This window comes from Molothrus aeneus, chromosome 3 (assembly GCF_037042795.1).
Source record: "Molothrus aeneus isolate 106 chromosome 3, BPBGC_Maene_1.0, whole genome shotgun sequence".
In the NCBI taxonomy this organism is placed as follows: domain Eukaryota; kingdom Metazoa; phylum Chordata; class Aves; order Passeriformes; family Icteridae; genus Molothrus; species Molothrus aeneus.
The window spans coordinates 39,954,232-39,970,369 of NC_089648.1; positions in this window are offsets into that span (position 1 = coordinate 39,954,232).

The window sequence follows — 16,138 nt, forward strand, 5'->3', positions numbered from 1 at the left end:
GGACAAGGCAAATGTGGTTTCTCTTTTAGTTTTTTATTTTTTAGAGTGGGGAGGAGGTGGCGGTGCCTCCTGCAGTTTTTCTAGATAGTTGAATTTTACACACTTGAAGCAAGAAAGTCTGTTTATATTGCAGTTCCACTTCTTACAGCCCTATCCCAGACTTATTCCCATTGCCTCACCATGTGCTGTTGTTTTACTGGCCCCCTGCAAGTTAAGACAACCTCTGAGGAGCTGACCTCAACAAGTGATTGCAAGGAGGTCACTACTTTTCTGCTACTTTCAGTCTCACCTCTCCATAAAATACAACCTCTGATGTTTCCTTCATCAAAAAAACAAGCTCCTTAGGGCAGGAACAGACTCCTATTCTTTGCACAGCACTGGGCAACACAAGACCAGGACCACCTGGGACAGCTGTCTGCAATATAACACAAATAATGGAGGTTTCACTACCAGGGCAAGAGGGCAGAGTTTTCCTCTGAGCATTCAGGATCTCTGGACTGGTGTTGCAGCACCCAGCAAGCAGCAGAAAGCTGGGGACAATGTGATTAATCTAATTCCCTCTGAGGACAAGACTGCTGCCATGGATGACAGGAGTGGGAGTTTGAACTTGCTGAGTTCAGGGGATTCCCTTCCCTTCTTAGATCTCCTTTGTCTAGCTGGCAGCAGCAAATTTTTATGAATTGGAAAAGTCCCAGGGCAGCCCAGTTTCCATCTCCTGCCTTCCCTGAGGCTCAGTGTATAAGGAAGAGGTCACAGAGGGGAGAGGAGGGTGCCATGGGCTGCTGACACATGAAATGCTGCAAATTTCCACCCGCCCGGGGCTCGCCAAAAGGAACTGCTTGAATCAGGAAGTTGGGCAATGCGTGGAAACACTTCCCCTCACTCCACACTTCTGAATAGAGTTGTCGCAACTCTTTATTTTTAAACTCCTTTGCTTTCTCCCTGCTCTGTCCAAGACGTCTCTTCCTTTCCAGAAGAAAAATAGCAAGGCATATGGCAACTCAACAACCATGAAGCCACCAGAACTGGCTGAATTCAGGAAAGTCAGTAATTTCTCCCCTGCAGGATGCAGAGAGCAGAGAACTGAGCCTCCAGGTCCCTTCCTACAACAGAGGTGCTGTTCCCAACACCTATAAGAGATACTCAGCAGGTACAGTCAAGCCCCTGGTCATTAATAACAAGACTGAGCTGTTTCATGCCAGCTTCAAACATTTGTCCTCCATCAGACCTGGAACTAAATCAATATCTTTCCCAAGTGTCTGAGGCAGCTGGTATAAGGAAGGGTTTGGTCAAAGCTGCAAAAACCAACATTCAAATTCCCATGTTGCTGGCTCTGAGGCAAAGTTTCCTTCTCTTAAATTACACCTCACTAGAGAAATCAAGGATTTCTACCTGGACTTCCCACTACCACCATCAGCATCATAACCAACCACAAGCAAGCAAAGTCAGAGGCTTCCTCTTCCTCCCTGTCACCACAAGAGTCACGGCATCTCACAGCTAGAAGGATGGGGAAATTCTCATCTGAAAGTATTCTACAGATTAGGAAAGACAAGAGGTTGAAATCTGAAATCTGAACCTGAGCCTTCTTGGTTTGTTGTGCCATACTGGATGTCTCGTCATGGAGGACAGCATGCTCCCATTCCTGGAAGAAAACATGGAATAAAAAAACAGCATTATCAATTATTTTCAAGAGCATCAGCTGGCAAGGCTTGAAAGTGAGCATAGATCTTATCTTCCTCCAAGCTTCTTTGAACCTCTCCTACCCCTCTTTCTCTTCAGACCTCAGCCCCTGCCCTCCAGAACATCCTAAGCAAACAACTGAGATTTCCTGTGCAGTGAGTCATGGGATGGAGCACAATAGGGAATACAAAGCAATGGATGAGGAAATGCTTCATGTAAGATGGGGGAAAGAGGGAAGTAGGGCAAAATGGAATGGAAGGTAGAAAGAAAAACATCAGGTAATATAGAGAAACTCTGACTCAACTGGAGATGGAACAGAAGAGCCTGCAAATAAATAATAACTGAAAGTAATGGAAATGCATTAGGAGGTGTTGAAGGGCTGCAATGGAATGACAGAGGACAATGGGAGAGCAGTTCTGCAATGCTGTGAGGTCATTGCAGGCACAAGATGAAGTCACTCAGGGCAGATACAGGGTGAGGCAGGACTGTGCAGGTGAGCAATGGCCAGGACATCAGGGCAGCCGCAGGCAGGCAGAGCTGCTCACTGGATGGAGTGAAGGATCAGGCAGCTTCCTTGGTAGGGAGTTGGCTGAGCATTGCCCTTAACAAGGATGCATATCTTTTTTCTGAATGCTTTCAAAAGTAGTGATTCCACTTCAGACAATGATGGGTGTTGTCAGAGGAAGGTATCAGAACCCAGAGAAACAGAGCTGTATCCAGCAAAGAAGTCAAAGCACACCATGTGAAGATAGCTCTCCTTTGCCATATGTGTTACACACTTATTTACACCTGTTCAAAGGGGCAGCAAATATTATTAAATCAAACAGCACTTTGGACTGGTAGCATTTTATGTACATCCCACTGAGCCATTTTGACCTGGCACTGATGACAACCCCAGGGGTTGCACAACAGAGCATTAGAAGACCCCTGCTGGTTCCCAAAGCTGAGTCTCCCCAAGACAAGAGCCCTCCTGATATGCCTGCACATGAGATAGGGGCATTTTGTGAAGTCAGGAAAGCAATGACCCATTTAACACCACTTGGTGCTGGCCAAGGAGCAGTGAGCTGCACAGTGTGCTGTTCTGCCCAGCACTGCTGTGTCACCCTCCCAGCCCACAGCTGCCACACTGTGTGTATCTGTGTGCTTGATCTGCCACGTGTCTGGGTGCCAACAGCCAGGCCTTCAGCCACGGCAAATCAGCTCTGCTTTGCTGAAATCCACCAGCCTAGAGAGCTACTCCAGTTCACCCAGGATGAGGCCTCTGGAGCACTGAGAGGAAGGGCTTTGTTCCCTATCTATGTCCTGATTAGTATACTCTGACCTGACCCCTGACTTGGTCTCCAAACACAGATGAAGTACAAATAGTAGTGTTGCTGGATTGGGTATCAGCAGCTCACTCAGGGATGCACAAAAGTCTTTTGCCTCTTGCTTTAAACCAAATGTGTATCAAGCAGGGATCACCCTGGGATAACTCCAGTGCTGCTGCTACTGTGCTAATGGACAGTGCTGCAATACAGCCACAGTCACTGCAGCCCCATAATCACAAAAAAAACTCCACACAATTTCAATCCCACCATGGGAATAAGTGACAGAATAAACCCAAGGAAAAGAACATCTTGTAGAAATGAAAAGCAAAAAAAATTAAAGTCCAGAACATCAGACTTTCTAAATTATCTCTTTCTCATTCATCTTTCTACGAAAACACAAATACAAAACTACAATTTGTTGAATTTTGACAAATTACTGTGGATTTGGACTTTTAAACCCAGATTTTCTGCTTTTTTTTATATACCTAGTTTGTACCAAGATAAGTCCATTTACACACAGGGAGATGCTCTCAGGACACTTGAAGTAATCACCACATCCTTCTGGATGACCCAAGGGTGATGTCACTTTCATATCCAGGCAGTGGCACAGCAGGAATCAGTGTGTAAACCTAGAGCTGCAGCCAATGAGGCTAGCAGTAAGAGGCAAACAACTTCAACTCACCCACCTTTGCCTTTTTTCCACCAGTGGGGCTGTCCTCTAACTGCCCTCAGGGCAATGGGCTATTACTCAGCCAGCCTCCACTCAGGCTCCACAGGGACTTTGCAACCCTCTGTGCAAAGACCTGATCCCCTCACTTCTGTTTGGAGAGCATGGGCTTTCCACAAGGCCAAAACAGAAAAAAAGGGCGGAAGAGTCCAAGCAGAACTGTGCTTAAGTGATAAATCTGGCTCCATACTGCTCCAAGTGTAGGTATCTGGAGCTAAGAGTTATGGTTCAAGCTCATCTCTAATTCCTCTAAAAATACGTGACACAATCCTATGAGTCTTTCATGCTAAACACCACTCTCAGAGCTTTCATTTAATGGCTTTTCTTTCCTGCTCACAGCTCCCTCTCATCTCTGCAGCTTTTCACTGTGCAGTGCCAGAGCCATAAAGATCGTACTGTAAAGGCCCCCCAGCCTTTATCTTGCATATCACGACATCGTGATTCAAATGTTACAGCGCTGCAACACAAATGTAACATCAATGTACATCCCATAACAGGCCCTAATCCATCCCAGATTTGGTTCAGTGCTCACTTGCTCAGATCTCCCTGGACCACACATTGTGTGCCACTGTTTGTGTTCAGCATAAACAAAGCATCAGTGTGGAAATCTCATCAGCACAACAACAGTATAGTCAGATCAAGAGGAGCTAGCAGGAAGCCACTCTGTGTCTTTCCAGAAGACTCGCCAATGAGAGTGTTTTATGCTCACGGTGCCTTCCTCAGAGGCACTGGAGCTCCAGTTTGCAAAGGCATTGGCTGCAGCCACCCAGGGCAGCCCAAGCACATGGCACAGCAGGACTTGTATTCCCAGGCACCGCCGAGGGATGCCTGGCCTTGCATGGAGTGGCCAGGGCATGGGAGAGCTCACAGGCTGAGCCTGAGCTGATCCTACTGCTGCTTCAGCCACCTGAGAGCCCAGAGCAGGAGTCATGCCTGGAGAGCAGCAGCAGGAGCCTCAGGGCCCAGCATTGCCTTCCTGGGAATGTGGCAGGCACCCTCCATTCATCTGCCACCTGAGCCCCTTTTCCAGTTTTTTGCTAAATTGTCCTTCTGACAGGAGAGAATTGTGAGCCATTCCCAGGTGAACTCTTTCTTCTCCTTACCTCCTTTGTTGATTGTAGGGAAAACAATAAAAGTCAGCACAACCTCTCCTCAATTCTCAGGCATTGTTCATTTTATTGGTGGAAAAACTCTTTCTGTGCAAAATATTGCAAAGACAAGAAGAACATCAGGTCTATATTAATATTTACATCAATGAATATTACAGACCAAGGAAATAAAATAAAAAAACAAAACAACAAACCCTCCATCTTGATCACAGCTGCTGTGAAAGCCACTCAGCAGTGCTGGAAAGCTTCCTCTCATCCAAGTATTGATTGCTGGAAACATTCCCTGCTTATGACATTCATTGAAAGGGCAAATGCTTTGAAAATACAATAGAGTGAACAATTTTTCTTTCTTTCCTTCATCCTCTTTTTGGACTAAATGGAGTTTGACAGATTTTTTTTAATTAAACAAAATCAAGTCCACAGTAGAGCTATATGTTGCAATATGTGGTTATATATTTGTCCTGCCCTGCAGATTTAGTGCTCAGGCAATACTCAATATTGCTAAAATTAATCCAGAGCAGCCACATCATTCTCCTGTGGCTTTGAGATGACCCTGTATGTGGTTTGACCATCTAACAAGAGAAGTAAACCATGTGTGTGAGCAAAAACAGGCTGAATCAGGGAGGCTTATGTTGCTGTTAGGAATACAAAATTGTGTTGTGGAAATACAGCCTGGAGACCCTCATTCCCTCTTGGTAGTTCCTATCCTATGCACTTGCATAACTTTTTGTCTCAAAACATTGTATGATTCCAAAGGTTCCAGAAGCTTTGGGACAAACATGGACTTGCTAGTGTTGGTTTTACAAACATCATGCAAAGCCAGCTGGTTTTCACACAAAACTGGATAAAACAAGCAAAGTTTGCCTGATGATATGCCTCAGATATTCTCAGAGTAACTACATTTTGTTCAAAGTGTAGTTGTTCATGTGGTAAGTTGACTGTCTGTGTTTAAACATGAGGTTCACTTGCAAACAATGCAAAGTGAGATCCCCAAAGTGAATGATCACACATGTTGGTGGACAAGACATGGGGCATGGGATGCCAGAGTGGGAGAACTCTGGCCCTGTGGACAAAAAGCCATGAAACCCCTCAATGTATCCATCAGGTACCATCGCCAGGGATGCTGCACAAGGAGAACTGACTGCTGCATTGTCAGTAAGAGCTGAAAAGAGCGTTCCTGGCCCACCAGGAACATCTGGTGTGTCAATTAGCATCAGCATTTGGGCTTGCCAAGTATTACTGCCTGTATGCAATTGCCTGAGGAGAAGAAGGAAAGTCAAATGTTCATGGCTAATTCCACCTGCTGGAATTACCTTTCACATTGTCAAGTCTTTCACATTTGTTACCTCTTTTGCAATTTTAGGTCCTCTTGCTTATGACTCGGTTTCCTAGAGAAATTTAAATTCCTAATCTCTTTGGAACAGAAATTTTGGGGTTTGGGAATTCATCAAGACACTGTATCTTGCTAATAAAGGTTAATCTGACCAATTTGACTATGCAGAAATTTCAGCTCCCTTGCCCCGTCTCCCACACATGTAGAAGAGCAGCACATTTGGAGACAGGTTGGTCAGCTCAAGTGAGGGCCAAGGACACCAGCTCCAGAGAAAGTGTAACCTTTGGTGTGGTCCATGCAATCAGAGCCCTTGATCAGGGCGTGCCTCAGTCCAAGAGATAGCAGTTTCTGGTCAAGAAACACTAAAGATGTCTCCACTGCTGCCCTCCAAAGGGAAGTGCCTCTGCTTATTCTTTCAGATACAGGGTTTTGATATACCCCAATGTAGATGAGAAGCATGTATAGGAAATTAGATATATGACATCCTTTCAGTATTTTAAAGTCTCCTGCCAATTTTAGGTTCTACTGTCCTCCTTTTCCCTCTAGCAAGAGGATTAATCTTTCTGCCTGCAACCCTGTGAGGACCAGCACTCAGATAGTTTTCCAAAACTGTACCTCATCCCCATCTGGGTTTTAACAGCTATCTAAGTAATTGGGACACCAGTTTGCTAGCTCAAAAATAATTATTTTGTGCTGTACAAAAATTAAAAGTTTCTATTTACTGAGAAAATTAAAGAAAACAGACAAAGCTGTCTTTAGGCTATGGGCAATGTGGATAGCCTATTGAATGTTATGGAAACTCTTTAAAGGAAAGCATTGTTTCCAACTGAAAACTCAAATGTCTCCTTTCAAGAAAGATCACAGGGAATTTTTTTTCTCTAAAATCTAGATTCTTCTACGATGCAGATTAATTGAATTCAAGTTCAGACCCCACCTCCCAGCACAACTGCCTCTATGGCTATTTTCTTGCCCTCTGAAATCTTCTCCCACCTCCAGCTCTAGGTCATACAATCCCCACCCTGAGAATGCATTTGAGGGGGTTGCATTATCAAGGTGGAGATACACATATGTTTTGTTGTAGGTTGCTCCCCAGCTCTGTGATTTGCTGTTTGTGTCCATATACCAGCTCTCTCCAAGGATTCCCAAGCTGACCCTGCTGTTGTGGACTGGGGAACTCCTCGTTTTCTCTGTGCCACCATTTTGGTTTGCCATCCCATTTGTCCATTGGAGTCAGGCTGCAGGAGCCAGACACAGGGAGCAGATACAGAACAGGTATGGAGCAGGCACAAGTTCTGCAATCCTGTGAATGCTGAAGGTTTGTCTTGCCTTTCTCAATCCCTCATGCCAGAGAAAAGGGCCATCTGTGGATTTTGGCACATATTGAGTTCAGGCCTTGATTCCTTTCTACATGGAGGTTTTTATCTAACCCAGAGCAATAAATAACTGTCATATTAAGCATGGCCATGCAAATGTTACTGTACTCAAATTGTAAAAGCTCCCTTTTTATGTGGGTGCCCTCCGAAACAATGCGACCCTTCCCAGCCCTCAGCTATGCTCAGCCCTTCTCTAATCACCATGTTTTGGACGTGCAGCTTGCTGTGAAAGGCAAATGACAGGAACTATTAAACTCTGTCTTGTTGTGAGCATGCCCAGCTGCAATATTGCAATTCCAGACAGGACAGCAGTTTGCTGGGGACTGAGGGCTGGGCAAGGACAGCTGAGCTCTGGTAGTACCTGCATCTGCAGATCAGCCCAGACCACCTTCCAAACGGGTCTGCCAGGGCTATGCAGATGTACAAGCCAGGGCTCACAAGTGCTCATACCATGCCAGGATGGAGGAGAGCCCTGGGAAGAGCCAGGAGGCACCCACAACTGGAACACATCTTCATTCATGGAGCTGAGTCATGGCATAGCTGATGGGCAGTGGTGAGGAAAGTCCACAACCCACCTTGCTCCCTGAAGCTCCCTCATTGCCCTGGGAGGGTTTGGGCATGACCTGCATGCTGGAAAGGCAGGATGAGTCAGGCATGCAGGAGACATAGAGGAGCATTTCAGTGACATCTGAATGTTTTGTGAGATGGCCACTGCCCTGTGAGGGCAGCTTGCACTGTGACTCTGGACTCCCTGCAGCATGGAGCAAGTGCCTCGACAGACACCCAGGAGCTCTCAGGGGCACCCAGTAGCATCCAGGGGCAGGTCCAGGCTGGGTGGCAAAGCTGCCAAAGGTATCAGGATGCCTAGCCTCTGTTAGAACTCTTTCAGTCATTTCTGGAAAGGTTTGCCTTTCTGAAAAGGAGGCTTTCTGTAATGGCAAGGTGTTAGCACAGTTTCTTGAGCGAGAATAAATAAATGCTGCCAGGAACTGTAAATTAAAAGTGATAATTGGAAGAGCTATATTGGAGCATATTTGCCACATACCCACTTGCTCACCTGCTCTTCATTAACACTGTTCAACATCCTAGATTCAGTTAGGGAAAAAAAAAATGCTATTTAATCCCCACTCCCAGCCACCTTCCAGATACTTGGATGCTAATCAGGATAAAGCCAGAATAAGCCAAGGGCAGCCACTGTGGCAGGCAGATGCCTCACTTGTGGGCACACTGAACCACATGCTCTCCTTGAACCACATCCCACTGAGCACTGAGAGCACCCTAACCACACCTGAGCCCCTTCTGCTGCCTCTGCCAGTGCTCGGTGTCTGCAGAGGCTGCATCCGCTCTATACAGCACACAGGGTGCATTCATCTCGGGCTCACCACAGGGACTCATCTATTTCATCTGAGCCAGTCCTTGGCCTCTGGCAGTCAGCAGTGTCAAGGTTGCTGCTGCCACAGAGATGGATGCAGGTGAGCAATCTGCGTGAGAGGGCTGAATAAATAAATTAATGGCCATAAAATAAAGGGAAATAAAATATAGGTTAGCTTTTACAAAGGTCAAGTTTTGCAAGAAGGCGGTCTCCAGAAAGGCTGTGTGGAACTTAGCAAGCACTCAATAGGGTTGGGAAAAGAAATTAATTAAATGATTTCTTGCTCACTGTAAGTTGAATTGTTACAAATCTGGGTGTGGAAAATCTTTCCATGATACAGAGCTATTGCACTGTGGTTCACAGGGTTGCATAGGCATTGACCACTAGCAGATTTCATTTGTAAACTACCAGAAGGCAGAATTTAACAACTACATTTATTTATTTATAGACCAAATGACAACTGCCTTTTGCCTGGGTTTTCTGCAGAAAATAATTTGATATTAAAAAAAAAAAAAAGCAATACATCTCATTTCTTTAGAAAGGGGACTATTTATACACATAATGAAAGAAAATGCAAATGCTTAGAAAAACAGATGGGTAGATATCAGCGAAAGATAATAGCAGGGATTAAAGATGAAAACTATGAAAAATATTAATTAGATAATTTCCTCAACAAAAGACATCAAACTGTACCAATATGGGGAGTGTGTGGTGGTAATGATTTGCATTGTGATATGATCACAGTGTCCCAGGAAGGGATTAGGGCTTCGCTGTGTCAGTGCTGCAAAAGCCTATCTTTGTCAGGCAGCTTCACATCTCCTAATGAAAGGAGCTATGCAGTGATAAATGGCATTATGTGTTTGCAAGGTTATTGTTACCTCAAGGTCACTGTTGTCACTTCCCTCTCCCTATCATCATGAAAGCCAGTGCTATTAAAACTCAACCACAGTAATAGGGAGGGAGCTTGTTAGCACACAAAAGGTGTATTAGAGACCCTTTGCTGGGGTAAAGCCAGGATTAAGATTTTAACTTTACAAGATGTTGTGCAGCAATGACACACCCACAGCTTCCTTTGAAAATTTGCCACTGCATGGGTGCACGTTTCACACCTGTGGCAGAGTATTTTGAAGACATTTTGCCCCAGAGATGCTGTGCCAGTCGCGCTGATGTCCATCTGCTCTCACTCTTTAGCCAGCAGGTCACGGGGGCTTTGTGCTGTCCCCAGCCCTGTGAGTCACTCAGGGGTAAGCACACCTTCAGGGCAGTGTGAGTCCCTGGCACCTTATCAGGGGCACAGGGATGCTCAGTGGCTCCGTCAGTCCAGTGCTAAAGCCCAGGTGGATTCGACAGACACTCTCCTATTAGTAGTCTCCTCATTGTGCTGCCAGCATGTTCCCCTGATTCTCCTTTTCTGATGAGAAAATTTCCATCTCCTATTTTCATGGGTGATCCCATGCACATTTAACCATTTCCTGAGACGTACAGGTCAGATCCTGTTACACTTAACATCAGGCTGGTGGGTAGTGCTGGTGCAAAAGGGGTACAGAGGGAATCCTGCATCTCAAGGCTGGAGGATGACTGAAATCTGTCTGGAATAAAAGCATTCAGAGCTTTAAAAAAAATTGCAACTAATTAAAATTTAAAATTAGTTGACAATTTGACAGATACTGACACATGGATCTCAAAGCAGGAAGTTATTTTCAGTCATTTGTGTGTCTGAATGCGGGAGCTTCTTCTCCATGTAATGTGATAACTAGAAAATCTGATTAATTGAACGATGGTAATTGAGTCCAGAAAATGAAGGCATTTATCAAAAAATCTCAAGTATTTATTGTTGCACAAATACAAAGGCAATACAAAGACTGCTATATATTACTGATCAATATTCTAGCCATGCTTTTTTTCTGAGATGAATGACAAACTACTTTTTGTCATAACCTGCATATGCTATCACAAAAAGCAGTTTGGAGCAGTGTGACATGTTTTGCTGGAATTAACAAGTCATAAAATTGCATAAAATAAAGATCAGAGGCTACTTTCATTCAGGAAAATGTTAGCTGCTGACTGAAATCCGGTGAGAATTTGGTCCACTAAAAACAGTTGGACAGAGGAGAAATTGCTGTCCAGGATTGGCTCTGCAAGTGAGAATTACAACTTGCACACATCTCAAATCCTTGCCACGTGGTAGCTCATTCTTGTGCAAAGGGAGCCTGTGTTGGGGGCCCTTACAGGTTTTAGGAAGTTGAGCTATCTCCAATGAACACAGCTCTGGACTCTCCATGGCACCAATTATTTTTGTGACTCTGCAATTTTGAAGGGAGAAGAACTGCAGGTGCCTAGATCCTCCCTAGTGATACAGCACAACCTTTCCAGAGCAAAGGATGCTTATGAGCTTGGAATGAACCAAAGCACACACAGGTAAGGGAATGAGAGCTGAAGTGTTTTGCCAAGGTCAGCTCCAAGTCTAGTGACCCTTGGCTTCCCAACACAGTATCATGCATGCAATGAAACAGAATCTCAAATCCTGTGTCTGGTCTCATTCCCTCTGCTCTTCTAGTGACAGCTGTTCAGAATCTGAAAATATTTTGTCGTATTTTTTCAGAAAAGAAAGCAAACAGTAGTCTTCTTTTTTCCCTATGTCAGAAAAAGCAAAAAGTTATTTTAATGACCATTGTCTTGAGGTAGTCTTTGTACCATTAAAAAATGGATGCAGTGATAAGCAGAAGACACCTGCAACTCTCCTTCAGAGATGCACCCTATCAATACCAAAGCATTACAGATTTCACAAAGAGAAGGTTGCATCTATCATATTGAATATACTGCAGCAAATGGGTATAGCAGGGAAGAAAAGGGAACACAGATCTGTAGCTGTGTTTGTGGCCAGATTTTTAATAATCTCTGCACACAAGGTTTCATCAAGAAACCTTTTTCAAACACCATCTCCAATGCATACATGAGAGAGGAAAAGCATTCTTAAAAAATGAAAATCAAATGTATTGGAGACCACTGGACCTTTAAGTGAACACATAATATATATCAGAACATTGCTACTTAAAATTTAAAATTATTTGCATCATCATAGCAGAATTTATGAGTGATACATTCATCTGTCAGTGTCCATAAACCTGTATTGATTAAAATAATATCTAAAATTCATTACAGAGGTGCAGTCTTACCCCTGGGGATTAATAACCATTTGAGAGGTGTGGATGGCTCAAGGTGTAGTCAAGGACCATTAACCTCACTTTGTCATAAATATCCAGAAAATATTCAGTACCAAGGTCATTATCACTGTTATGAACTCTAAATGAAAAATTACATAGGTGTATGGATATTTTTTTTTATATAGCTGATGCTGACTTAATTGGTGTGTACAAAGCATGACTCAAGCATTAAGACTGCTCAGGAGTCTCCCAGGCTTGCCTGAACCATTTCTCAATATTTTGCTTTGCCTTTAATTAACTGCACTCTTCAGCCTTGTTTCTCTATTTGTGTCATGCCCAAGTGGAAAGAGCATTTCTTAATAGTAACTAACATCTAAAATAATTTCTTACAACTTTGAAGGTGAGATGCATTTCCAATATTCTTTTGAAAGAAAACTCGTTGAGAATTTCTTAGTTTATCCCTTTTTAGGTGCCCAGGTCTCAATTTAGAAGCTCTTCTGTTTGCCTCACATCACAGAGAGGTGCATATTTTGCTAGCAGGAAGGATAGGGGTATTCACAGCCTGTTAGCAAAATATACACCTCTGGAACAGGGAAGGCTAAATTTAAGAAATAACGGATGTTTTTTTACAAGGCATGACATAAGCAAACAAACACAAAAATGGTTCAAAAACATATACAAATATTAAAGAGGATGTAACAGATTACAAAGCATTCTTGGCAGATTATCCCAGGAGAAAATAAGAAGTTTATATATACATAGAGCTGTGTGTATGTCTGTGTTAGTGGTTAAATTTAATGTGGAGGACATTCAATGCATGTATCGGAATAATATTCTATAAAGGTGATCTTAGTAACTGCATTGCTGGAGCTTGCTTCAGATTTCAGACAAATTAGCATTCAAATATCTTTGTTAGAGGAGGGAAGAAAACCTGACTGGTGCCAAAAAAATCCCCCACTATTTATTGCTGAATTAAATTTGGTGTTCTTGAAGACATTCCATAATTTATATATTAACCTCTAATTAAGGTTTGTACATCAAAGGACTTTACTAGTTTTGTAAAAATCAGGGTATATGTCTCTAATATTTACATGTAATATTTCATGTTTAGTTTACCACGAGACGAACTGAATCCTTTACTTGGGACTGTGTGCACACATCAGAGGGATGCCCCATGTTTGCAGTGGGAGAGAGGCAAGTATTTATCATAAATGTCTGTCTGTCCTGCTTACCCAGCTGTTTACACTTGTGTTATTGTGAGCAGCTGGAAAAGACTGATGCTCTCCAGAATCAAGTGCCTGACTTCCCTTGGTGCTTCACTGCTCAGAAAAAATATTATTAACAGTCCTTTGTCAAATTAGAAGGGAACACCAAGGGAGAAAAGAGAGCTACTATTCAAGGTGCTGCTCTGGGATGCCATCAATTCCTTCAGAGAGTGAGATATGAAATATGGAATACACTTTAAAATGTTCAACAACCACAGATTTGGGAGGGTCTTCAATTTGGGAGGGTTAAAATGGGAAGGGAAGGGAAGGGAAGGGAAGGGAAGGGAAGGGAAGGGAAGGGAAGGGAAGGGAAGGGAAGGGAAGGGAAGGGAAGGGAAGGGAAGGGAAGGGAAGGGAAGGGAAGGGAAGGGAAGGGAAGGGAAGGGAAGGGAAGGGAAGGGAAGGGAAGGGAAGGGAAGGGAAGGGAAGGGAAGGAACAAGCAGGTCTCTATCACCTGACTGTCACCAAGGTCAAAGCCAAGTGCCACCCTGAGGGGGGAAGGGGAGTCTCAACCCAGCAGCAGTGCTGGGGAAGGGGGCTGAGGGCAGCTGGCCACCCACAAGCTAAGCATGAGCTGAGAGGAGGGTGGGACCACAAGGATGGGTCTGTGACACAGTGTATGATTGCTGTCACCTGCCACCTGGCACAGTGCAGGTCACAGATGGAGGAATGACACTTTGTGGAAGGTGGCAAAGTGGGAGGAATCCAGAGGAACAGCAAGGTATGAAGGTAAAAGTTTAGCAAACACAACCTACGGGGTATCAAAAGAATTGAGTCTGTTTTGTCCAAATCAGACATCTTCTGGTATGCAGAAGGGTGTTTACAGCAGACAGTGGTATGTTGTTCTCCTGCTCCGGTGAGGCAGCACAAGAAGAAACTGGCTCAGTTTGCAACCTAGGCTCAGATTTAGGAAAACTTTTTAATGATATGTCTATACAAGGCTACTTGGACTTTTAACCTTCTGCACTGGCATCTTTTCCAAACAATAAGAGATCACCACCTGTCAAGACTAACTTTCCTTTGGACTGTACCCAGAGCAGGAAGGAGGACTCCAAAACTTCTCAGAGTCCTCTCAAACCTGCTTCCCCTCAGCTCCCTGACTCCATGAGAGCAAACCAAAAGCTCCTTTTCAAGAGTGACAGTCACAGACTGGTGGCTGTATCAGGGAGTCTGCTAGATGGAAGCTATAAACAAAGGTAGGGATGAGAATCAGCCACTATCATGTGCTGTCAAAAAATACTCTAAGATTTAAAAGACCTGCCTGACTCATAAAGGAAAGATACTGTCCCTCCATCTAAGCTTGACCTCAGTCTGGAGGGCTACATGAATTCCTGTAGATTAAGTGGTTGCAAATCCATCCTTGACAGCAGTAATAGACATGCTACAAATCAGCCACATTCACTCATTTTCTCTCTGCTGACATTGAGGTAAAAAAACACGTATCTGGTTTGTACCTCATGATCTGAAGCAGAGAGGAACTGCTTCTTGAAGATAAGTTTCAGTACTAATGTGATTCAACATGAGTTTGTAATTGCCAAAAGGGTTTTCTTCATTGTCCATATTTATAGGCCTAGAAGTTTGGGTTTTTTCTAGGAAATTCCCATTTTGTATCACTTTCCTTTGGCCTTAAATAGTGTGTTTGATATGGTAGCTGGATTTCAGATTGGCTGATGATGGTGTAGCTGAAACTTACACAATTAATATTGCAATGAATAAATAAGTAATTCATCTACAATAGATGTCAGTTTTATTTACACACGTGTCACTTTCATGGAATTGTGACAAATACGTGCATTGTGTGGTCCAGCTATCATGTGTCTGCTTCATTTTCAGTATGCCATATTCAAGACCTTGGGCTAACATACCTTGGTGACTGTCAGCAAATTGCCCTCTTCTGATTGAATACCACAAGACTGTTGGGCATCTGAGAGGGCATCCTTGTCAACAGGTTGTAAATGATGGCTGCCTTTCAAATAAGAAAATTTGACCCTCCAAAAGCAAAGAGAAATGTTGGTATCCAAGAAACTTAGAATGTGGATATGCAATTAATTTAACACATATCTTAAGCATATGTCATGGGAATAACTCATCCATCATTTTTAATGGCCTGTTTTCCCCCACGATTAGAATTCAGTTACTTTCTCTGTACCTAAGACCTTGTGGCATTAAAAAATCCTACACTCTGCCTCAAATGTGTGCAGTTTTTATTCTTACTTTTATTAACATATATTTCCTGGGGAAATATAGTACTGAGATTTGGTACTTGTTAACCAGCACATGAAGGGGACAGAAATAGAACTGGAGACATTACAAGGGTTTTGGATGGTGTCTGTGGTTATCTGTTGAAGGAAGAGAAAGTGGACCTGAAGATCCTAGCAGCATTACTGTTACCTGACCTTAGATATCCCCCTGTGCAGCAGCCTGATGGCCTGAAAAGCAGAGATATTTAGGTGTCAAAAATGTTCCAGATTTGAGCCCTACCGGAAAGCAACACAGCAAAGCCCTCCTGTAGCTGAGACTTAACAGTTCACAGTGGAAAAATAAATATCTCAGTCACCCTGCCAGCCTTTGAGCCAGGTAAAAAAAAGAGTTATGAGATCCCATCCCATTTACTTAAGTGCTTCTGTCACCATTTTTGCCCCTCTACAGCTGGGAGCAGCCACACAAGCCTGACAAAGAGCCACAGTGCTCCTGCCCTGCAGCCCCTGTGGCAGGGTGAGGCAGGCAGCTTCACACCCGCACCCCTGGCTGTGGGATCAGTCAGAGACGCAGAGGAGACATCAGGAGCATCCTGTCTGACTTTCAGG